The sequence below is a fragment of the Lynx rufus genome, unplaced genomic scaffold (genome assembly GCF_022079265.1).
Source record: "Lynx rufus isolate CCGP_SWC_20201006 ecotype Redwood Valley unplaced genomic scaffold, mLynRuf1.p SCAF_2, whole genome shotgun sequence".
Classification (NCBI taxonomy): domain Eukaryota; kingdom Metazoa; phylum Chordata; class Mammalia; order Carnivora; family Felidae; genus Lynx; species Lynx rufus.
The window spans coordinates 30,537,525-30,562,630 of record NW_025814834.1 but is presented as its reverse complement, the minus strand read 5'-3'; the positions used below and the strand labels follow the sequence as shown (position 1 = coordinate 30,562,630).

General features: G+C 38.0%; 1 protein-coding gene and 1 pseudogene across 4 annotated transcripts in view; both read left to right on the top strand.

Moving 5' to 3' along the window:
• PARD3B (par-3 family cell polarity regulator beta) overlaps positions 1 to 25,106 on the top strand; it is a 1,011,734-nt gene that overhangs the window by 852,618 nt on the left and 134,010 nt on the right. The window lies entirely within an intron of this gene.
• LOC124515584 (40S ribosomal protein SA-like) lies at positions 1,541 to 17,000 on the top strand (annotated as a pseudogene).

Below are 25,106 nucleotides of genomic sequence, written 5' to 3'. Positions count from 1 at the left end.
TGTGTGCAATAGGTATTTATATATTGGCTAATCCCATGGACAGTGGGAGCCATCAAGTGTCATAATTGGGAAATGAGCTGATAGTTTTGTACTTGGAGAAAATAGCTCTGCCAGTTTGATGGCAGACAAAATGGAAGATGGTTAGACTCTGAGACAAATTAAAATATGATTACAGCATTGGAAGATGGGAAGGACATGGAATAAGAAAGTGGCATTGTATACAGGAGAAAATAAGAAACAGTCAAAAACTTTGGTTTCAAACTAAGAGAAAGATGTTTAGCAGAGACCAGAGAAGTGAGGCTTCCAAATACTTCAGAGAGATCAGTAAAAAGAGAAATAAAGAGAGGATTTAGGAAATAGCCACTAAGAGGTCTTTAATTAATTTAGAACAATTTTAGCAGCTAGATAGGAGCAGAGAGAAATTGCAATGTGATGAGAATTGATAAGGTGGTAAGAACGTAGCAAGGTTGGTGATAAAGAGAGCATTGATGTTATAAGATGGAAGAGTGGGGGCGTGCTTGGGTGGCTCGGTTGGTTAAGCGTCCAACTCTTGATCTTGGCTCAGGTCATGATATCACGGTTCAGGAGACTGAGCCCACGTCAGATTCCACACTGACGGTGCAGTGCCTGCTTGGGGTTTTTTCTCCCTCTCTCTCTCTACCCCTCCCCTGCTTACACACATGTGCACTTGCTCGCACTCTCTCTCTCTCTCTCTCTCTCTCTCTCTCTCTCTCTCAAAACAAATAAGTAAACATTTTTTAAAAATATGGAAAAGGTTGCATCTTTGAAGTTCCTTACATAATAGTACAATTGACCCTTGAACAATTCAGGGGTTAGGGGCACTGAGCCCCACACAGTTGAAAATCTGTGTACAACTTTGACTCCCCCAAAACTTAAGTACTAATAGCCTACTGTTGACCAAAAATCTTACCAATAACATATCCAATTAACACATTTTATATTTTATATGTATTACATACTACATTCTTACAACAAAGTAAGCTAGAGGGGAAAATGTTGAGAAAATACATTTATAGTACTGTACTCTTTTTTAAAAATCTGTGTATAAGTGGACCCACACAGCTCAAGCAAGTGTTGTTCAAGGGTCAAGCACATTTCAGAGTTAACCAGAGAATTCAGCAGCCACCCAGAATAACTTTCTAACATTATCATTGTAGAAACTGAGGCCTGGAAAAGTTGAATGACTTGCCCATGTCACACACATAGCACGGAGTTAGGACTTTATTCTAGATTCCTTTGTGTTATACAGTCTTCTTTTCCCTACCCCACACCACTATATAGACCCATACTCTCATTTCCTACTTAAGGAAACCAGATAGGTGGATTGGCACCCATTAGTCTCCCGGCATGCTAATGGCAGGTTAAATCTGGGGCTTTGGAATGACACTGACCTGAGTTCAATCCTCTTCCAGATAGTATTGCATGATTTCCAGTGAGTTAACTTTTCTGAGATGCTGTGTCTCATCTTCATGCATGTAATTCAACAAACCTGAGAGTTCATCAGGGAACAAGGAGGAAGATGGGTACCTTTCTAGAGCTTACAGTCCAGTGGAGGCTACAAGGATGTACACATGCAATGAGAGCACAGCGTGAAAACATACTACTTATGGGAGACACAGGGCAACTGCTGCAGCTGGAGCTGGTGGGTGGGAGGCATAGAGAACGGTGTAGGGGTGAGAAAAACCATGGTATGTTAGAGGAACTACAAGAAGCTCAATAAAATAGAAATCTGAGTGAGAGAGTAAATGGCAAGAGATAAAAATGGGTGGGTCTGAGAGCTGGGCAAAAGGCCCATGATAGAGCCTTGCTGGGGATTTTGGACTCTGTCCTGAGATGTGGGGCAGGGGTAGAGCAGGGAAAGCCTCCCTTAATGTGATACACATCCTGTGCTTGAACCTACTATTAAATGGCAATTTACCCTCCCCTCCTTATTTGCAAAAGGTGGATTATCATAACAGCCTTACATGTTATGATGATTAAATACAATCTTACATTTTGCATTTTTTGGTATCTCTATATAAAACTTCTATCTGTCCGTGTCTCTCTACGTCACAGAAACATGTCATATGTGTGGCCCACAGTGGCTTTCCAATAGGGACAACTAGCTTCTGCTTTTACCTCCCTGCTTCTCAAGGCTTGGCCCTGAATCTTCAGGCTTTCTAAGAACAACTTGGCTTAGAAAGGGTTCTTCTCTAAATGATGGTGGCTAAACAGTCCCTATCACTATGACAGAATATTCAGACTGGATTTTCATGGCGCTGCTTCTTTCGGGATTTGAATATCGCAGGGGTTAAGTCCTGTCTCCACATGCCTGACAGCTACTTGGGGTAGAATGTGTTGGTTTCTCACTGAGACACCAGCGATTGGAGGGCTCCCACAATATATGAACATTAAGGCTTTGTATTTGAGTGAGCTTAGAATAGTCCCAGGCATGTAAGGGACTGACACGGCTGCAGTTTTGCATTCATTCACATGATTCCTTGACATTCTTGACTAGAGGTTGCCAAACATCTTTGATCACATACCCTAACAGTAAAAATACTTCTGGGTGTTACTCCTCAAAATGTGTGCATTTGTTTCTAAGGGATATATTCGTACTTACCCTACTAATGATATTCTATGCATTATAGATTATATTATAAAATATAAGAATTAATGAAAGAATGAGATTTTTTTGGCCATGAATAATGGTTTTATTTTCATTCTCACCTCAGATATACACACAGCCCATTTTGGAGACCACTGGTCTCAACTCCAGGCTCCATAAGGATACGGACCTTGCATGCCTTGGTTCACCATCATCTCCTCAGTCCCTAGATCAGTCTGTACTCAGTAAATAGTTTTAGAATGAATGAATGGATCATTTGACAGAATCTTAGAGTTGAATGGGACTTTAGGGGGTCAAGTCTCACATCCCATCCATCAGAGGCATCTTCTCCACGAAATCCCTCACCGGATGTCATTTCACCCGTATTGTCTTCCTTACAGGGACAGAAATTCATGAGACATCCTTTTTTTCTTTCAGATTACTCTAATTGATGTAGAAGTGCTCACTTTGTCTCTACCCAAATGCTGTCTCCATGCAACATTTACTATAAATCCTGAATTGACCTTCCTGGACACAGAATCTAAGCCTCATTAGTAGTTCTTCCTCCAGATATTTGAAGTGACTGTTATGACCACCTTCATTAACAAACATTTACTGAGCTCTAAATATGTGCCAGACTCTGTGTTTAGACCTGGACTTATGAGGATGAAGAAAACAAGCACATAGCCTTGAGAAATGTGATCATTTATTTAGTATAAATTCCTCTAGCTGCGCTAGTCATTTAAATTATAACCCATACCTGTAGCCTTCTTGGTAGCCATATTGAGTGCTTTCAAATCTGTTGAATTTATGATTGCCTTCTGATGAGCATGGCATGGAGAACTGGACACCATATTTAAGATACAGTGGGGGAAAAAAAGGCATAGAAAATCAATGGGACTCTGGCATCTTTTGATCTTAATTCATTGTACTTATTAATGCAGCCCTAATTTTTATATAAGCTGTCATTATTGGCTTATACTGCACTTTTTAACTAAAAGCCCTATCACTGTCTATTTTGAGTTGCTATCAAGCCAAATATTCCCAAATATTTTGTGCAAAATCCTATATTTGTACAGTTACTTCTTTAAACAAAAGATATTCTTCTTATCCTAGTTAAATATTTGCTTGTTAGATTTAGCCCATTGGTACAGCCAATAAAGATATTTTAAGGTGTTGATTTTTGTCCTCTAATATATTAGCTATCCTTCCTAGGTTTATACCATCCTCATACTTAATCATTGTGGACTCATCCATGTCATTGATGAGATCGTTGATCAATGTCAAGTATAATCCCTGCAACTCATCACTCAAGACCTCCATTAATCAACACTCTTTGGGATGTTCAGTTAACTATTAACCCAGTCTACTATTATTTAGTGTGCATTCTCCAGTTCATCTGTGAACATTGTGGAAGACTTTGTCAAAATATTTTAGTGATATTGAGGTACACTGTGTTTGTGAGAAACCCTTGATTTACCAATCAAGTAACCCTGACAAGAAAGGGAATTCCTTGTTCTTGGTGAATCCTACAGCTTTTTTTCTCTTCCAGATATTCACACACAATATGTTCATTTAGATTTAATTATGCAAAATGAGACCTTTCTGTGGTTCAGTATAATACTAGGCACTTAATATTTGCATATTAAATACTTATTGACTGATATACTGCAGCTGTGAAATTAAGGTGGTCAATGGCACACAGCTCCTCAATATCCCAGTTAAGCAGCCTTGATTCCCAACAGGTATTCACCAATGCTTGTAGGACACTTTCATTGAGTTGTAGCCCATAGATCACACAAAGAAGTTTAGAAACTCTCCTTACCCTCAAGGAACTTGGTCTAACAGCTGAAGCGATCTCATAAATAAATAATTAAAGTATAATGTGTTCCATTAGAATAGAGGTACATAAAGGACATATTATAAAAATTATAAATAAATTAAAATTTATAACTTTATAATAATTATATATATATATTATAAATATATATATTATTAAAATATTATAAAAATTATAATATGGGAAAATAAAATTTGGGAAAGACCTGAGATGGTGTATCGGTCTTTCTAGGAACGTGGTTCAAATGTATTAATTTTTCAAAGCCTCAGTTTCCTCACTGTAAAATGAAGAAATGAGTATACCCTATTTCCTATGGGATTGTTTGTGGAATAAATGAAATTATCCCAGTGCCTGGTTTAATAAATATTGACTGTAATTATTTAATAAGGTCATTAGACTACATATTATTGGATGATATTATGTATTATTGGGCTATAAAGAAAGTTATTGAAATAAATACAACCATTTAGGAAGGTAATTGATTATATCTAGCTGTTGACCCCTAAAGTCCTGGGTTTAGGAACCTGTTAGATTCTATCTGTTTCATGGTCACATGGTTGATAGTTAATTCCTAATCCCATCCAAAACTCTTGCTGCTGTATTTCAATCATAAGAATTAAAAAGTAGAGACAGAAAAGAAAACAAGGGTTTAAAAGGCATGAAAACTAGAAAATGGCTCAGATTCTTTTAAATCAGTCATTTGCCACAGATTCACAGATTCACATCTGTCATGTGAAGAGCACAGCTATTACACACTTACCTACTTTGTCAACTGCTTGTTAAAAATCATACCTACCTCATTAGATGTCCCTAAGCTTGCCATCAGAACTAACTAACGTTATCTTCCTGCTACTTGAATCTATTTAGTTCCCACTTGAACTCAATAGTTGACTATTGAATATGACGAGCCCAGTTCCTGTGAGCTCCAGAAGTCCTATCCCATTTGGCTGTAAACAACCAAAAATTCAACTGATATATTTCTTTCACCCTTTAAAGAATTTAGGTGGTTCAGGCCTCATTAGTGACTTCTTTCCATTTTTTTCCTCTGTTTTCCCCAGTAGTTAGATTGTTTTTTCATGTTACATCGTGATTCTAAGAACCCTGTTGCAACTGTAGGCTTCATGTCCACTTTCAAAGAAGGAAGGCACAAATAGCCAATGGAATATGCCAGTCAAGTCCATCCCTTTGAAAAAATTCCCCAGAAGACCCCAACACCTTCTCAATAGGAAAAACTATATTCAAAAGTCTCTTCCAGGTTCAAGAGGATAGTGAGACATAGTATTTCATCCTCAGTAAACAAAGACAAGAGAGAAAGGAGTTGCAAGTAGCTTGTAGGGAGCCATCCCGTTGCATCTACCACAAACAGATTACCCCTAGATGACTTTTCTGCTTTGTTTTTCACTTCCATTAATAATGCAAAAGTTATAGATTAATGCTACACTGCACTCTGTTCAAATATATTATTAACTTCCTGTGGGAGGCTATCCTTATTATGTAGACCCTCTTTTATAGCTGAGACCAAAATAGATCAGTCTGAGTAACTTCTAATATCACTTGAGTAAAGCAGGTGGGGGACATACATTCTTGGTTTTCATAACCACTGAAAAGTATGTTTTGGGAAATTCTAAGATCAGGGTGATGAAGGATAGAAAGAGTGTTAGTAGGAAAGCTTCCTAGCCAGGTGTGAACAGCTGGGTGTGAAAATATCTTGTGCTATTTGAACAATGCAGAACAATTGATATCTAGTTTCTTGATTCCAGAGATTTGGCACTTCATGGAGGCATGACTCAGTCATACACAGCTCATGCCTCATTTGGTGTTTGTCCCCAACCCCTTTCTAGTGATTTTTCCTTTTCCTTTTATTTTAGTTTAATGGCTTTTTGGTCTCATTTCTGACTCACAGTTTTGTGAGGCTGTGTGTAGGGACTTGAACAATAAATACAGTAGATGACTTGGAGATGTGTTTTTAGTTTCTACAAACAGAGCCAAAGTGATCTCATTTTACTTTGGGAATGCCAGTGACAAATGCCGTTTCCATAGAGAGTTAAAATTCATCAGTTGAACAAAGCAATCAGTTTTTTTCCTTAGAACATATTACCATCAATTTTTAAGTGACTTTTAAACAATAATGAGAAATCTCTTAATGAAAAAATCTCTATGACCAGATAAGTGCTAATAGTAACTGACATACCATTAACTCTACTTTCCTCCATCCCCTCTCTTTAAAACTTGATGTTCTCATTAATTTTTTTCTTTTCCATCTTCTGAGAGCCCTACTCTTGGGATTATGCTAGACTTGTGTCTGCCTAAGTTGTCAGCTTCCAGGGGTGACAAATGTAGATAACCTTCTCCTTTATTATACATGAGCTAGACCAGGGGGGTTAGTACTTAGTGACCATCCATCTGCAAGACCTCCACCCCCTTGCCATCTTCAACCACTGGTAGTAAGTGGACACGTTTGAGGAATGCTTGCCAAAGGGTTACTCTTATTTCTTAAAGCTGTCATTTAAGCACTGACTTAACTGTTTTTCAAACAAATGACCTGATCCTTAAGATATATTTATCTAACTTACCCAGTTTACCAAGAGGAGGTGGGAGGGAGTGTGCAGAATTTCTTTACACGTATAAATAACACAAAAGAATAGAACAGAATATAGTCTTCTGTCCTCTTGAGGAATACAGCTGATATTTTGTAATATTAATGGTGGTATGCTATAATAAGGGTTGGCCAAAGATGCTATAGGAGCACTTGAGAGGGGCACTGAATGCAGATCTGGGTGGTCAAAGAAGGCTCTCTGAAGGAATCTAAGCAGAAATTTATTGAGCAGGTAGAAGAGCATGTGCAAAGAGCCAAAGAGAAAATATGGTGCATTTACGGAACTACATGTATCAGAATATATAGACTCTGGTACGTCATTTAGGCCAGCTGGAGGCAAGAAATGAAGGTCAACATAAGCCATATTCTTAAATGTCATTATCGTCTAAGATAAAACATTTAGTCTCTAGTTCAAGAGCAACAGGGAACCCTTGAAATAGGGATGTCATGTTCAGATTTGTGCTTTAGAAAGAGAACAGAAAACTTGGTGTTCTCATTTTTTTCTTTTCCGTCTTCTGAGAGCCCTACTCTTGGGATTATGCTAGACTTGTCTGTAACTAAATTGTCAGCTTTCAGAAGTAACAAATGTAGATAACCTATGGGACACTGGAAGCTCAGAAAAATTAAGAAACTTGCCTATGGTGCCACAAGTAATAAGTTGGCATAGCCAGTGTTTCGACCCAGATATAAATCCAAAACCCATGCATCAGCTTCCACCTATGCTGGGTTCTTCAAACTGCAGGTTGTAACTTATGAGTACACCCTGAAATCAATCAACATTTTTTTAAGAAAATAGGATAGAAAAGATCACTGCATAGCTTATAATAAGTGTAAGAATTATTTAATAATTTTAATTAGATTCTGTGTGTATGTAAAATGTACACATGTGTATATATGTGGAGGGCATGTATGTAGCTGAGTACTGGGACATGATGCAAAATTCATTTGTTACTGTAGATTACAGTAAAAAATGGTCAAAGCCACTAAGCCCATGCAAAAAGCTTGCCTGTTGTTCCTCACCTGCCGGACATCCTTCTGTCCCTCATTCATTCATTCATTCATTCATTCCATTAAAAGGATATTAGATGCCTATCATGTACAAAGCACTCTACTCAAGGCTAAGGAGGTACAAAGACATATCGGAATCCTTGGGCCTTGACTTACCTCTCTGTAGTAGTGCTAGATTTGTGTTAATCTACCACACTTACTCCAGGCCTCTTGTGACCTGTGGTTTGCATCAATCTATTAGGCTAAGCCACATACCTTTTCATTACAGTCTTTGCTGATGTTAAAGACAGATTCCAAAGTGCCCTCTTTATAATTTCTGTATTTAATGCAATGTGTAATCAGGTATAGGCCATTGTTAGGTCAATTGCTTTCCTGTATTTATCTTTTCAAACAATAAATAATCAGTGGGATGAGAAAGGGCAGTAAAAGATAGTTTTAATGTTAGTACTCATAAATATCCAACATCTTAGAGATGTTTTAATATTTATATGTGGTAGAATACCATCCCCTCTGGAGACCTGACTGAGGATTCATATGAACCCATCCAGAAATAGAATTCAAGAGATGTAACTTTACATAGACTTTTAATTAATCCCGAGCAAGCACTCTGGATTCCCTCAAACTTGGTCATTACTCAGCCTCTCACTTTCCAAATTGCTAACATCTCTGAGCACAAGGCTAGGAGAAATATTCTCTTCAATGCAAATACAGTGGACTTTCTGCATCAAGGTCAGTAGGTGGTCTGGGCCTGAGCCAGAGCAAAGCCTGACTGGATATTCTTATGCCACTTTCTCTACTGATTTTGTAGCTTCTCACTAGCTTAGTTATCTCATCTATAAAGTGAGCATAAGTATAGTGCCTACATAAGACTGTTACAGGGATTTAACTACATATATACATACTATATACAGATATATACAAAAAAAGCATCTGTCAGTTAATAAGAATCATTCAAGCTTAAGTTAATATTATATATGCTAGTATCTAGGCATTTACATCATTCTATCATTAAGATTACTAGGAATCACCTAGGAATGAACTGAAGTTGGGTGGAAAATTCTAAACAGCTCTTTCTTCTCCATTTAGTAGTTTTTGTTTTTGTTTTTTAATTTGGTGGGCCAATATGACTTCATGTATTTTTATTTGCTTTTTTCATAACCATTTGCTTATAGTTATTACATATAGTCACATTTTATATAGTCATAGTTATTGTTAACTCTTTATTCTGAACTTTTTATAAAGCCACAGGAAGTTGCAAATATAGTGCAGAGAAATCCCTGTACTCTTCACTAAGTTTTCTTAGTGAAGTCTAACTATAGTTACATCAATATAATTAATTATAGTATAATATGAAAACCAGGAATTTGACAAGATACAGAACTATTTAATCACCACAGAGATATTCCCCATGCTATCCCTTTATAGTTACACACCTTTCTTTCCACCATCCCCAACCCTCGGCAACCACTAATCTGTTTTCCAGCTCTATAATTCTGTCATTTCTAGAATACTACCTAAATGGAATGAAATAAATAGGGAACAATGTAACCTCTGAGATTGGCTTTTTTCACATAACCTGTTGACCTTGAGATCCATCCAAGCTCTCGTAGGTATCAGTAGTTCATTCCTATTTATTGCTGAGTAATATTCCATGGTATGGATGCACCACAATTTGTTCAATCATTTACCTATTGAGAGAATTATAGTTGTTTCCAGTTTGGTGCTACTGCAAATAGAACTCTATAAATAATCATCCGCAGGTTTTTGTGTGAACATAAGCTTTATTTCTTCTTTTTATATCTTTTGGGCCTTTTATTTCCTTTTCTTGCCATATTGCACTGGCTAGAATTTCCAGTACTATGTTGAACAGCAATGTGAGAACAAATATTCTTGACTTCTTCTTGATCTTAGGAGAAATGCATACGATCTCTCCCCCATTGAATATCATGCTACACTTAGGTTTTTTTGTATATATATTTATCAAATTGAGGAAATTATCCTTGGTTTCTAGTTTTATGAGGGTTTTTTTTCATCATAAATGGATGTTGAGTTTTGTCAAATGATGTTTCTGCTTCATCTTATATGATCATATGATTTTTCTTTTCTAACCTGTTAGCATTTTAGATTACATTTATGGTTTTACAAACATTGAGCCATCCTTGCATCCTGGAATAAAACATATTTGGTCATGATATGTAATTTTTTTGTGTATTACTTAATTTCATTTGCTAATATTTTAATAAGAATTTTTACATCTATGTTCATGAAAGATATTGGTCTATTGTTTTGTTTTCTTTTGTTTTGTACTCTCATTGGGTTTGATACCAGGATTCATTGGCTTCATTGAATGGGAAGGGAAGTGTTACCTCTTTTTTTCTGGAGGACATTGTGTATAACTGGTGTTATTTCTTTAAACGTTTGGTAGAATTCTCCAGAGAAACCATCTAGGCTTAGAGATTTCTTTTTTGGGAGGTCTTTAATTATAATTCAATGTCCTTAATAATTACAAGACTACTCCAATTATGTCATGTTGTGTGAATCATGGTAGCTTCCCCTTTCCAGGAGTTGGTCCATTTAAGTTGTCAAATTTACATATGGAGTTGTTCCTAGCATTTCTTTATTGTTCTGTTGATAGAATGTTCCCTTATTGAACCGCAGAGCCTGTTATATCACCCTCTGTTTCATTCCTGACATTTGTAATTTTTGTCCTCTCTCTTTTTTTGCTTTGTCAGTCTTGTTGGAGCTGTCAATTTGATTGACTTTTTCAAATAACCAACTATTTATTTTGTTTTATTAATTTCCTCTATTATTTTTCTGTTTCCAGTTTTATTGATTACTGTTCTTGGATATTTCCTTCCTTATACTTGCTTTGTTGTTTTTTTTTTCTCTCTTTTTTCTAGTTTCTTAAATAAGGAGTTTAGATTTTGTATTTGGGACTTTCTTTTTTTTCTAATGGAGACATTTATGGAATGTTTCTAATGGAAACATTAATGCTATAAACTTCTCTCCAGCTCTGCTTTAGCTGTATCCTATGTATTTTGACATACTGTGCTTGTATTTCATTCAGTTCAATGTTTGTTTGTTTTTTAATTTTCCTTGAACCTTCTTTGATCCGTGGATTATTTAGAAGTGTGTTGTTTCCTTTCCAAATAATGGGAGATTTTCCTTTTTGTTGTTGTTGTTGATTTTATCACATTTTGGTCAGAGAATATGCTCTGTAGATTTTTTACTTTCTGTTTTAAAATTAAAATAACCTCCTATGGTTGTGGATGTATTCATTTCTCCTTTTAGTCTTGTCAACTTTTGCTTTCTGTATTTTGAAGCTTGTTATTAGTTTCATAAAACTGTATGGTTGTCATGTATTCCTGGAGGATTGACCCTTTACTACATTATTAACCCTTTATTACATTATTCTTAGTAATGACTACTGCTTCAAAGTCTACTCTGTCTGATATTGATATAGCTGTACCATCTTTCTTTTGCTTAATATTTGTCTAGTATATATTTTTCATCTTTTTATTTTCAACATTCCTGGATCGTTGCATTTAAAGTATGTCTTTTATAAAGAGGCATATAATAGATTTTGTTTTGATATCCAGTCAATTTATATTTTAATTGTAGTATTTAGTTGTTTTACACTTAATGATACTACAGATATAATTTGGTTTAAATCTCTAACTTATTCTCTATTTTCTATTTTTCCACCTATTCTATGTTTATTTTTCTCTCCTTTTTTTTCCTTTTTTAAAATGTTTTAACTAAGAATTTTATATGAGTCAATTTTATGTAACCTCTGTGAGTTTGTTATGCATTCTTCTACCCTCCTTTTAGTTCCTTTAATACTCAAAAGATGCATTCTTCATTTATTGTATTTCAAAATAAAGTAGTGTAGTAAAGCCTTAGTTTGTGAGCATAATTCGTTCTAGAAACATGCTTGTAATCCAAAGCACCTGTATATCAAAATGAATTTCCCCATAGGAAATCATGGAAACTCAGATGATTCATTCCAAATATTCATATAAAGATGATACAATACTGTGATATAACACAAAATAATAAAGAGAATGCAAAATATGAAGAAAAATAAACAAACCTGCACTTACCTTTAAAAACTTTCGTGGCTGGTGTGAGGGAGACAAGAAAGAAGAGGGTTACTGTGTAGGACGACTTTCACTATCACTAACAGAATCACTGCTATCTGTTGGCTCCGTGGAATCTTTTTATGCATGGGGACCATTGTATATGCTCACTCAGATGTTGACTACAGTACAGTATTAATAAACTCTTGTCATATACTATATTAAGTTTAACTGACAATAAGGCAGCAGAGGAAAGAGTCTATATCTGCAGTCAGCCTGACCTAGAATGAAGCAAAGAATTCCTAAGTTTACTCTTCTATTGAAAAACAAAGGACTGTCCATAGATGCTTTGAAGTGACAAAAAATACACTAGTTCCAGTTGTGGGCACCTTCCAAAGTTCTGAAAAATCACTGATTTCTACCTAACACAGCAGCCTGAGATGAAGCATCAAAGCATGGGAGATGATCACCCACAATCCCGCAGCAAGAGAGAGTGACAAGAACCATTGGTTCAGTTGTGATCATGTGAAGTTCAGCATCACATACTACTTGTATTGCAAGACATCACTCATTTATCAAGTTAAAATGTATTATAAATGTTTGCTCATCTTGCAGAACACTTGCAGAACAAGTTACTCACAATCCAAGGCTTTATTGTACTTTTTTCATTTCCTAAACAATGTGTAGAACTTGGAATACTTCAACAACATTTAACCCCTCCTATTTTTTAGGCTATATTTTCATGTATTTTAAATATACATATGTTTTGAACCATAAAGTGCACTGTAGTTATTGTTTTATATGGTAACTATTTAACTCTATCTATTTCTCTTTATTTCCTTCTGGATATCTTTGCTGCCATCTAGAATATTATTCCTTTTAACCTTTATGACTTCCCTAGTATTTCTTGTAATGTAGCACATCTTCTCAGTTTTTATTTCCTTTAAAAAATGGGTTTTTTTTTATTTTTTCTTTACTTCTTGAGAGTATTTTCTCTGGGTATCTAGTTATCAGATCTTTTTCTTCTTTCAACATTTTAAAAATAGCATTCCATTGTTTCTGGCTTTCAGTGTCTTCACCAAAGTCTGTTGTCAGTTACTCCTTTGAAGATAATGTACCTTTTTGTCTTCACTTGCTTTAAAGTTTTCCCCTGTCTTTGGTTTTCAGCAGTTTTACTAAAATGTGCTTTACATGTGTGTGCATGTGCATATGTGTTGTTGTGTTTAAAACTGGGTAAGGGTTTGTAGAGCTTCTTAAATCTATCTTTCATCAATTTTGGAAAATTCTCAGCCAATATCTCTTCAACTGTTGTTTCTGTCCAATTCTCTCTTTTTTTGGTACTCTAATGATGCAAAAATATTAGATCTTTTTATACAGGTACATGTTTTTTGCTCTCTGTTCTGTGCTTCTTCTTTTTTTTAAACCTTTGATCCAGTTTGGTTATTTTTGAATGCCTTGTCTTCCAGTGTACTCATCTTGCCTTCATCTGTGTCCAATCTTCTATTAAACCCATCTATTGAGCTCTTATTTTTAGTTATGGTAGTTTTCAGTTTTAACATGTCCATTTAATTTACCCTGAGATTTTACTTCTGTGATGAAATTCTCCATCTTGTCATCTTTTTCTTGACTATATCAATTACAGTTATTTTGAGACCATGCCTAATCATAGAAGTATCTTAATTAGCTATTGTTTGATTTTCCACTTTGTTTTCAGTCCTTTGGTCCTATCTCCTGTTGTACACTGACTGAATGCTCGATATAGTGCTTGAAAATTGTAGAAATAATGTCAGGCCAACGTTATTTTTCCAGAGAGGACTTATTTTGTTTCTGCCAGGCAGTTTAGGACCATATTGATTTATTCTCATCTGAGATTTAGATGACTGGAAGCTGGATTTTAGTTGTTGTAAAGGGTACTCTATTTGTCGTTTACCCGTACTCCTGGGATGTATTTTTTGTTTTCCTAACTATAAATCTGAGTTGTTTACCAGACCCTTCTTTCTAAGTAGACCATGGACTCTAATTTCTATCTTGCCAATCTTATGAGAATGTCAAAATCTCTTCTTAGTCTCCAAGTCCCATAGCCTTTAAGCTCTTCTCATTTTTTTTTTTAGCATCTGATTCTATGCCACTTATGAATTAGCAAAAAACTTGCAGAGAAAAGTACCACAGGATATTAAGCTTGATTCAGTGTGCTTATCTACATGTCAGAATCAATCTTGGTCCCTCAAGTTCTGGCTCCTTTCATTCTCCAATGCCTTCGAGCAGGTTTTTTCCTCATGTTTGTCCAGCTATTCTGGTTCTTCTCATGAAAGTGAGAATGCAGCAGACTATTCTACCATTATCAAAAATGGAACTCCCATATCCATTTTTAATGTTAAGTGTTAATGTTATGACAATGTAAATTTATAGTTAATACACTTTGTTATTAATGGACTAAACATACTACTATATATGAAGGCCACATGTATAGGATCTGGTACAGAGTAGGCACTCATAAACAATTTCAGATTTGAATTTAAATACATACTGATTTGGGGCAAGGTGTAGAAGAGATTGGTCATTAGCATTAGCATTCAGTGTTTTTCATGTTGGTCTTTCTTGTTGATGCCCCACAGAAGAGCAGTCACTCTATGCTCTTGAGCATTGGTCTTGTGAACCTTTACATTAATAGCATTTCCAAACAGTGTCTCTCCCTACCATGCTCTCACTCAGAGACCCTCCAGGCCATCGTCACCATTTCAGTGACCATATTGAGCAAGAGGAAGGATAGGTTTGTTTTCTCTTGCAGTTAATGTCTCCGTTCTTCCATAAAAAGAATGAATCTGGTGGCCCTCCACTTCTACCATGGCTTCTGCTTGCTGCAGCTTTGTTCCTGCCTTTTTATTTTGATAGTGAGGCTGGTATTGGTGAAAGCTGGCAAATGTCTTAAAAATTGGTTTTTCTGGGGACTTAAGTGAGCAAAAATTGAGAAATGCCAAGAACAAGAAGCGGATATAGATCTAAGTGTTTTAGAACTTTGGGACATTATAGTACCAAAAGGCTTGTAATGTGCCTTATTCCAGTTTAGAGTCTGGAAAACAACTTTCACAAGCGTATGTGATTTCCAAGTCTCAAAACCGATTTACTGGGAAGCAAAAAATGTAAAGCAGTAGACTTCAATGGTGATTTTCATATCATTTGAGTCTATACTTTTGAAGAGGCTCAGTTCATAAATTTCCTTTTGGGTCTTTTTTTTCTGTGAGAGGATTTCTCCAAACTTAACTATTATCAAATAAAGTATGTCCAGAATCTGTTCAGATGTGGGTTTTAGGCTCTAGAAGCATATTTATGAGGATTTTCAAGACTAAGGATGAGGGAAGTGATGATGATGGTGATGGTATCTAATAATAGTATTCATTGAGCAGTTAATATATTCTCAGTATTAAGACCTTTTGCATATATTGTGTTGCCCCTTGAACAGTATTTAACTGTCAGTTTATTACTTCTCTTGAGATGATTATCTTTCTTCTAGTGGTCAAAGCATAGAATTTGAAGTTGGGTATGAATCGTAGGTGTAAATCTGAATTCTACCACTCTGTGGTCCTTGACTAGAATATCTAACATCTCAGAGCCTCTCTTCACCTCCAGGGAAAAAAATGATACCATGTCTCATAGAATTTTTAGATACTTGAAGAGTTAATGCAGCTCAAACCTATAATACTAGCTGCCTCATATTAAGTGCTCAAACAAATGTTAGCCATTTCTTTTCTCATTTTTCTGCCACTGTTGGTTAAGATGCCCTTTCCTTTACTAGATCCATCAGGCAAGGAAGTAGAAAATAGAAATATCTAAAAAATATAAGAAAAGGGGATTACCGCTGATGATGTATTAGGAAACATGGTTCTTTAATACTCATTTGAATTCCATATAATTTATGATTTAATAACTCCCCATTCGGCCTTTCCACCCAGGGACATGTCCATATGGCATTGTTTTGTGTTCCCATTGTTGCTTCACGGGAACCTTTCACAAGTTTGCAGGAGCCCTTAATGTCCTGCAAATGAAGGAGGAGATTGTCCTCAAATTCCTTGCAACAGGAACCCACTCAGGTGGCACCAGCCTTGACTTGCAGATGGAAGAGCACATCAATAAAGAAAAGTGGTGGTGTCTACCATAAATCTGAAGGGAACCTGGGAGAAGTCTCTGCTGGCATTCCATGCCATTGTTGCCATTGAAAACCCAGCTAATGTCAGTGTCATGTCATCCAGGAATACTGGCCACTGAGCTGCGCTGAAGTTTGCTGTTGCTACTAGAACCACTCCTGTTGCTGGCCACTTTGCTCCTGGAACCTTCACTAACCAGATCCAGGCAGCCTTCTGAGAGCCAAGGCCTATGGTGGTTCCTGATGCCAGGGCTGACTACCAGCCTCTCATAGAGGCATCTTATGTTAACCTGCCTACCGTTGGTCTGTGTAACTGACTCTCCCCTGTGCTTTGTGGACATTGCCATCCCTGAACAACAAGAGAGCTCACTCAGTGGGTCTTATGTGGTGGATGCTGACCTGGGAAGTTCTGCACATGCATGGCACCATTGCCCATGAACACCCTTGGGAGGTCATGCCTGATCTCTACTTCTACAGAGATCCTGAGGAGATTGAAAAGGAAGAGCAGGCCACTGCTGAAAAGGCTGTGTCCAAGGAGGAATTTCAGGGTGAATGGACTGCTCCTGCTCCTGAGTTCATTGCTACTCAACCTGAAGTTGCAGGCTGGTCTGAAGGCATGAAGTTCCCTACTGAAGACTGGAGTGCTCAGCCCCCCCAATGAAGACTGGTCTATACCTCCCACTGCTCAGACCACTGAATGCTTAGCAGAAACCACTAAGTGGTCTTAAGCTGCTCTTCCACAAAGGCAAACAAATTGGAAATAAGGTTGACAGAAAAGTAACAGTTTCTTAAATAAATAAAAAAATCCCCATTCGTTCAACAAATATTTATTGAGTGAGATTTGGACAAAGTCCTTAATGTCATGGAACTTATGATCTACTAGAGAAGACAAATATTAAATACTCCTTAATCATAAGTACTACCAAGGAGAAGCACCAGGTGCTAGAAACATATTTGACATCGTGAAGGATCAAGGAAAGATTAGCTGAGAAAGTGACATTTAAGTTGGGACTTGAAGAGTGCGTAGCCAAGAGTAGTTTGGTGGTGAAAGGGAAACGAAAGCATTGCAGACAGAAGAGCAGCATGGGGGGAAATCCTGATGTGGAAAGGTTGGCATGTGGGAAGAAGGAAAGAAGTTTCTCTTGCCAACACCAGACAGAGAACAAAGAGGATGAGTTAATCAGCTTGTATGGTACCTTTTCTTCACTGGCCCAAGAGGTATGCCGTAGCACAGATCACAATATCGAAAAGGTTCCCCGTTTTCTTCACCATGTCTCAGGGCACCCATCATTCTCAGCCTATTCAGGGACATGCATCCTCACTCCCAGAAATCTAACCCATTTCCAACCCCTCACTTACTCTCAGGGCTAGGAGACGCCTTATTAATCTGACACATGTATGCTTCTGCAGTTAAAGATCAACGTTTAAGTATCCATGGTAATGGTTTTCAAATGTGAGCTTTGCATCAGAATCACCTAGAGGGCTTGTTGAACCACCAAGTTCCTGACTGAGTAGTTCTGAGGTGGAGCCCTAAAATTGACATTTCTAACAAGCTGCCCATGGCACTGATACTGGTGGCCTGGGTTCCGTACTTGGTTGAGTCATTAGGTTAAGTTGTCTTCCTTCTTTCAACAATTTGACAGTCGCCTTTACTTTCTTAACTCAAAGGAAAACGCTCAGGGAGTTTTTGAAAGGGAAAATACTAAAATCAAAACTAAACTCTGTGGGTGACTGCACATTGGCCTAACCAGACTGTACCTTTTTGTGAGCAAGACTTACCTTCAATATCTGCATTCCCAGAGGTTAGCACATAGTAGGTACCGAATACATGTTTATTAGATGAATTGATGATCAGTGAAGGAATCACAGAATGGATGTAGCTTAGTGAATTTTATACATTGTTCTTTGGAAAGCTATCATGATTCCTTTCAGCCTGAAAGGTCTTCCAGGAGGCTAAATTGTCATTCCTTGGAATCCAGCCTCAGAAATTGCAGAGTCAAGATATGCTTGTATTTTAAGTACTTACTTGGATTAAAAACTGAATTGCTAACAGGATTACAAAATGCCAAGTTTGCTGAGACTCAAATTGTTTATGCGCATGTTTGGTTCTAAGTTCTTTCGTCAATCAGTACATTTATGTTTCTAATTACAGTCAATGTTTGTTTGGTTGTGGGTTTTTTTTTTTTTTTTTGACACCTGCACATGAATTCTCAGTCAAAACGAGCTTCAGTAATTTGCACAGGTATAATATAACTAAAACGAGGCTCATAACCACCGAAGTGTCTCCTACACTACGTGTTTAATGAATTCAGAGGTGTTGTACCTCAATTCACATTGTGATTCAGAAAACGGTCTGCTATTTTTCCCATTTTCACTCCCACAGTGTTGTAAAACATTTTTAATAAACCCTCTAACAATTTTCCTCATTCCAGGAGCATGGAGTTTTAGTAGATGATGCAACACAACTTTCATTTGTGATTATTTTTAGGCCTGTCCTTGGAATCTCTGTATTTGGACACAAGAAAAAGAAAAATGCCCAAGATTACCATAATTCTCCAAAATATAATGTTTATTAATGCCACCAATCAAATCAATTACAGACTCATAGTCTAGTCCCTAAAGACTGGAGCTGGTTTTGATGGGGGCTATCCATCAAATCTCAGCTATGACCCAGGCACTGGCTCATGGGTCAAAGCCTTCCTGTTCTATGATGAACCATCCTGAACAATTCTGTGCCCAGTTTTTAGCTTGGACCTCGACCCCAGCTGACACCTGTAAAATTGCAAGTAATTTCTCTGTAGGCTCTAATAATCAGAGGCCTAGTTAGAGAAAAAGTCATTTTAGCATCAGCTGACAATTATTTTTTTGCCCTGAATATCTTTCCCTGCCCTCTTATTTGGTTTGAACTGACTCACCTAATTGGGGTCAACCACGGAAAAGGAATATGCTGCTGGATTTGTTGTTTCTGAATGCCCAGTGCTAAAGAATGTCTTGGGGGTGACCTCTCTTATTTTTCTTAAAAGATGAAAGTTGAAGAATTTGAACAATGCATGCATAATATCATTGCAAGAGTAAAATCAACAAGGGAAACTCAACTGATCTGAGGACCATTCTCGCACCTGTATCACCTTTGGGCATCCAGAGTACTTGTGGCCTGGCCAAGGCACTGCATTCAAGCCCTCCAAAAGACAGCAGAATGATGTCAGTGTTAACATTTCACTGCACATTAATTCTTGAGAAAAAAAAACCTGTCATTTAATTTAAGTGCTTATATGCATATGGTTAATTAAGAAGCCAAAATTGGCTATAAGCTTGGTAAGTTCTAAGAACAGGGAGAGAGAGATCATTATGCTTCTGCTCATGGTTAGCTATTTGTGAACCAGCTGATAATGTGCAAAATTAAGATTTCGTAAGTGGCATTTTAAATGAATGGTTAATGGCTGAAGATTAATTAAACAGTCAGAGTTGCTGAAGAAAAGCTGTTAAAAAATTATGTTTATAGGCCAGTCACTTGCATGCTGAACTGAAATCCTGATAGACTGTGGCCTTTCTGTTTACCAAGAGAGCATTTTCACAAAGCAGGCCTCCTGCAGGAGGAAAACCCACCCTTCTCACACACCATGCAGCCGTAACGGTAGCCTCAGAGATGTTCCTTTGGAATAAAAGCTACCAAGTAGGAAAATGGACTAGTGCTAAGTGTTAGATTGAAGGGATCTGCACTAAAACCTTCATCTCAGGTAGCCAGCCATATTTTCTTTCTTTTCTATGTGTTGCATGGTTCTGAGTTAGAGTAGGTAAAACCCATGGGGTTTTTAAGAAGCTATTCTAATTCTGTGAGAGAGGCCAAGATTTGCAGTATATTGTTTTCAATCTGCAGTGGATACTTCTTTTTTTTTTTTTTTTAATGTGTATTTCTTTTTGAGAGAGAGAGAGACAGAGTGCGAGGGGGAGAGGGACAGAGAGAGAGGGAGACACAGAATCTGAAGCAGGCTCTAGGCTCTGACCTGTCAGCACAGAGCCTGATGTGGGGCTCGAACTCACAAACCACGAGATCATGACCTGAGCTGAAGTCAGACGCCTAACCCACTGAGCCACCCAGACACCCCCGTAGTGGATACTTCTTTAAATCTAAAACTGCTAGCTCCATGGAGGTACAAGAATGCATTGTGTACTTCTGGCTCTACCATGGGTTCTTCAGGAGAAGGTTTACCTTGTGCATGGGAGGTGGTATAAAACTATTTTTTAATTCATTTGTCATAGCTCACCTCAATAAATATTGAATAAATGAATGAATCAGCTACCTCAAAGTTGTGTGTAGGAAAATATCAAAAGTTCTTTTATTTCTTTTATATTTTTTAATGTTTTCTCTCTCTTTTTTTTTTTTCAAGTTGATTTTACTTATTTTGAGAGAGAGAGAGAGATCATAGGAGGGGCAGAGAGAATCTCAAGCAGGTTCCTCATTGTCAGCATGGAGCCCGACGTGGGGCTCAAACTCACGAACTGTGAGCCCATGATCTGAGCCAAAATCAAGAGTCAGTTGCCCAATCAACTGAGCCACCCTGGCACTTCTCAAAGACTCTTTTAACTGCCTTCCCATCTGTGCAATTAAATGGCCACCCCACTCCTCTTCTGAATCAGGTGTCCATGTGTGCCTATGCAACAACCGTGCCCTCGCCTCAGGGACCGTGTTGTCTCATGGAGGAGACACAGGCATGTGAACAAGTAAATCACAGCCGTGCTAAGGACAGTTAGAGTGGTCAAGGAGGGGAGCTGGGAACCTCGGGGTGGAGGGCAGTCAGGAGTGTATTTTCCTATAAGTTGGAAAGGAAATTAATTCTGCCTGTTTTTTTAAAAAAACATGAACATTAAAGATAATTTTTCTTTTGAGTTCATTCAATTGCCTGCTTCCAGGCAGAAGACCCGAATCATGTAGGCCAGACAGTTGTGTCTCCTGTTTAAAAGTTCCCTAGAGATAAAAATCCTGCAGCCTCCCTTGGTATCCTGTTCCAGTGTTTAATCACCCTTCCAATCAAGAAGTTAATCCCATTTCCTCTTCTCCAGCCTTCTTTGGCTTGGTGAAACCTGGAAAACACCCATGAGACCCCTTGGAGGTCTTGAAAAGTTAATTAGTCGACACTGGGCTGCTCTAGGTTCAACAGTGTACCTTATAATGCTGAGGCTGTGTACCTGCACCATTGCAATGGTAGGATTTTGTTATATTTCTAGTAAGTCAAATAGTTTTCCTCCTGGTCTATAGACAATGAGAGCAATTTGACATTTCAGCATGTTTTAAAGAAGTTGTTTTGCTACATTTACATCTGCATATTTAGTTAAATGCAACTGAAGTTTGGCCTAATGTCACTCAGAAACCAAACTACGTATTTTGATAAGAAATAAAATTAAGGATTATGAATAATAATAGCCAACACTACACATTATTAAGAATTTGCTATGGCAGATGCTGTAGTGATTGCTTTGCATGTATCACCTCACCTTCTGACCACCTGACCAGGTGGTACTAGGACTGTCCCCAAGGTTCAAATGAGGAACCCTAGTTGCAGAGAAGACAAGGAACTGGCCTGATATCATCAGGGCCGGGCCAAGATTTATACCTAGTTACCCCGAACGCAGAGCCTAGACACTTAACCACTGTGCTATGTTGACTGTCGAATTCTTTTTCAAAAATTATTTTTCTTTCTCTGGAATCCTATTTCATTTTTGTTCCCCCATGTGCAAAAAGTCCAAATCTATAACCTTTCCTTGAGGGAAGTAATAGTGCTGCTGAATAACAGTCCCCAGGCCAGAGGCAATTCTTGCTGCCATTATGGGCGTTTGAGTGGCAAGCACCTTCTGCTTTAAGAAAGGCATTAGTGGTTCACGTTAGAAAAACTGATAATTCAAAGCTTTTCCATTCTGGCAAAAATCAACTTGATGCAAAAGGAAAGAAAATAGGTACTTCCGGGAGAAAACCGGTGCCATGGAAAGGATGGGGTAAAAACTTGTTTGTAGACGCCAGAAGCATCTGGGGAGCAGTGATGTCCAATAATTGCAGCTAAAAGCTGCATTAATTGACCAGTGATGGGTAGGAAGCTACCTCCAACCAGGATCCCCAACTCGCTGGTGCTCTTTTCATAAGCAAAGTAAGATGCGGGAGGTCACCTTCCGTGGGGTTCTCCATACAGAAAGGAAGCAGCTGTGACAGAGACTGTATTTCTACAAAGGCAAAGCTTGGCTTTTCAAGCACTGCATGCGAACCACCAGGGGATCTTGTTAAGATGCAGATTTTGATTCCAGAGGGCCAAGGTGGGCCTGAGGTTCTGCATTTCTAACAAGCTCCCGGCGCAGCTCGCCCTGCTGGCCCCGGGGACCACACTGTGACTAGCGAGGGTGCAGACCAGAAAAAGGCAGTGCTTCGTTGGCATTGTTTTAATCATTTAAAATAAATATGCAGCAAATCTTTTTAAGACCTTCTGAAGTTTCAGCTGTCATGTCGTCCTATCAGTGAGATGGCCAAGAAGGCTCATGCCTTAATGGGCCAGAACATCCCACAGCCTCGCTCGGGCTCTGTTTCCTGGAAGGGAGAGTATGGCTTTCTTTGGTCATGCTGGTTTTGTGACTGCCGCCCTGGGCCTGCAGCAGGGTCCCTGTTTTGACCTCTTGCTGCTCTCTGAGAAGCCGCTTGCACTTTAGCAACATGCTCTGATGCTCCGTCTCCACATATGAGTAGACATAAATTTGGATTTCTTTTCTCAGGCACTGTTACAAACCTGCCAAGAAAAGGTTTTTCACTGCAAATAACTAATCCATGTTTCCCACCACACCCCATTCAATTAAGAGTCTCAATGGCTCTATTTATCCCATCATTTGATATAAAGGCCATTATGTTAAAATCATGTATTATTTGTGGATTGGTAATATTTTAACTAAATATTAACTTCTCTGATAAAGGATATCATCCCCATTGACCTGCACCCGAAACTAGTTTGCATGAAAGTTTTTAGAGTATGTGCTTTTGGGTGTTTTTGTTTGAATGCCAGTATTTGAGATTAAATTATTTATTCCTTTTTTTTGAACAACAACAACAACAACAACAACAAAAGTTGATACCACTAGAACCATTTATAACTGTGAAAGAAAGAAAACAAGAAATTTTTTTCTGGAGGTTGGGTTGCATCTCAGTGTGTTTATTAATTATGGGAAAATGCCACTGAGTTGTAACAAATGGGAAGATGGTCTCAATTAATGAGAATTTCTTCTCTATGTGGGAAACAGTCAAATCAAGAACAGAATCATTAAGACCAGCCTGATGTCAGGACAGTGGGGCTGCATGACATTAGTTTACAGCAGGTCTGTGCAGTAGAAATATCACGGGAAGTGTGTGTAGAATTTTAAGTTTTTAGTAGCCTCATTAAAGAAGTAAAATTAGTTTTACACTATGTTTTATCTACCCCAATATGTGCAAAATATAATTTCAACATGTATTCAAAACACTTATTATAGAGCTGTCTTATACTCCTGTATTCATATTAAGTCTTCAAGATCTGGTGTGTATTTTACATTTTGCAGCACATCTCAGTTTGGACCAGCTGCATTTCAAGTTTTCAACAACCACGTATGGCTATTAGCTGCCATATTGGACATACCACAATCCCTTCAACATACTTCCAATGGTGGCTGATGCTTCCATTTGAAGTTTTCCCGATATGGAGTACCGGGTAATGGGAAGACCCTCTCATTTAAGGGGAGCTCCCACGGCAGGAAACTTTTTCTTATCTTACACCCCAAACTGCTGCTCTCTTTCACAGAGTTTACCGGCAAGAGTAAGAAAAAGACACATAAACAATCAATTTCCACTCCCAGGGAACAGATCTGTCAGCTCTACCTTTTCCATCTCTAGAGAGATGTGCCCCAACTTAAGTGTCAGCTGCTACACAGTGAGGTAATCTCAAAATGGGCTGAGCGAGACAAGATGCAAGTCTAATCACATCCCAGATCTGTCCTTGTTTTGCCTGGAAGAAGACAGAACCAACGATCTAGCTCAACTTAAAAGTCTACCTGAGACAGGAGAATAGAGCCCGGCCTTCACACAGGAGTACATGTAGTCCCATCATATAAAGATTTGTCAACAGCTAACTCAGGCAGAAGGTGACTAATTATAACAGTATAACACCCATGTGATTCTCATTTAACTGCAATCCTTCCTCCCTTACCAGTGGTATTCATTCTAGCCAGGAATAGTGAAGAAAGTGCTTTAGAGCAGAACCTTTTCTTTCCTTGTGTTTAACTCTTAATCTTGGTAAACTGATCATCCTCTCAAGATGTCATGTCTCCAGAATTTTATAATGACAGACTTGGTCTTCACTTAATTAATACCCCTTTTTAATTACAAACCTTTCTTGCCTACTACTGCTGTTTTGTGACTCTAACACCTCAATATAGAGCACCATTAGTGACCTAGTTGCTCAAGCTAGAGATGTAGGGTTCCTTCTTGAGGCTTCCATCTCCCTTAGCCACACACCCGTACTCTTTCCTATGAAGATCCATGAGAATGGGTAGCTTTGGTTGGCCTGTCTGTGCACTGCCTTTCCCCAGTGAGGAAATGCCGTTGGGTCCAACCTTCCTTGAGCACTTCTTTTGATCCATTGTGCTTTCCCTGTGACACGCTGCCCTAACCTGGACAAGGCTCAGTCTGGGATGCTAGAGTGGCTGAACTGGGGAACATTGTCTTTTGTTCCCTACATGCATTGCCTTTTACAAATGCCTCTCAAACTATAACTCTCTATTTGAAGCTCTTCTTTCTAAAGCTGTCCTTATCCTCCCAACTTTCTAAGGCC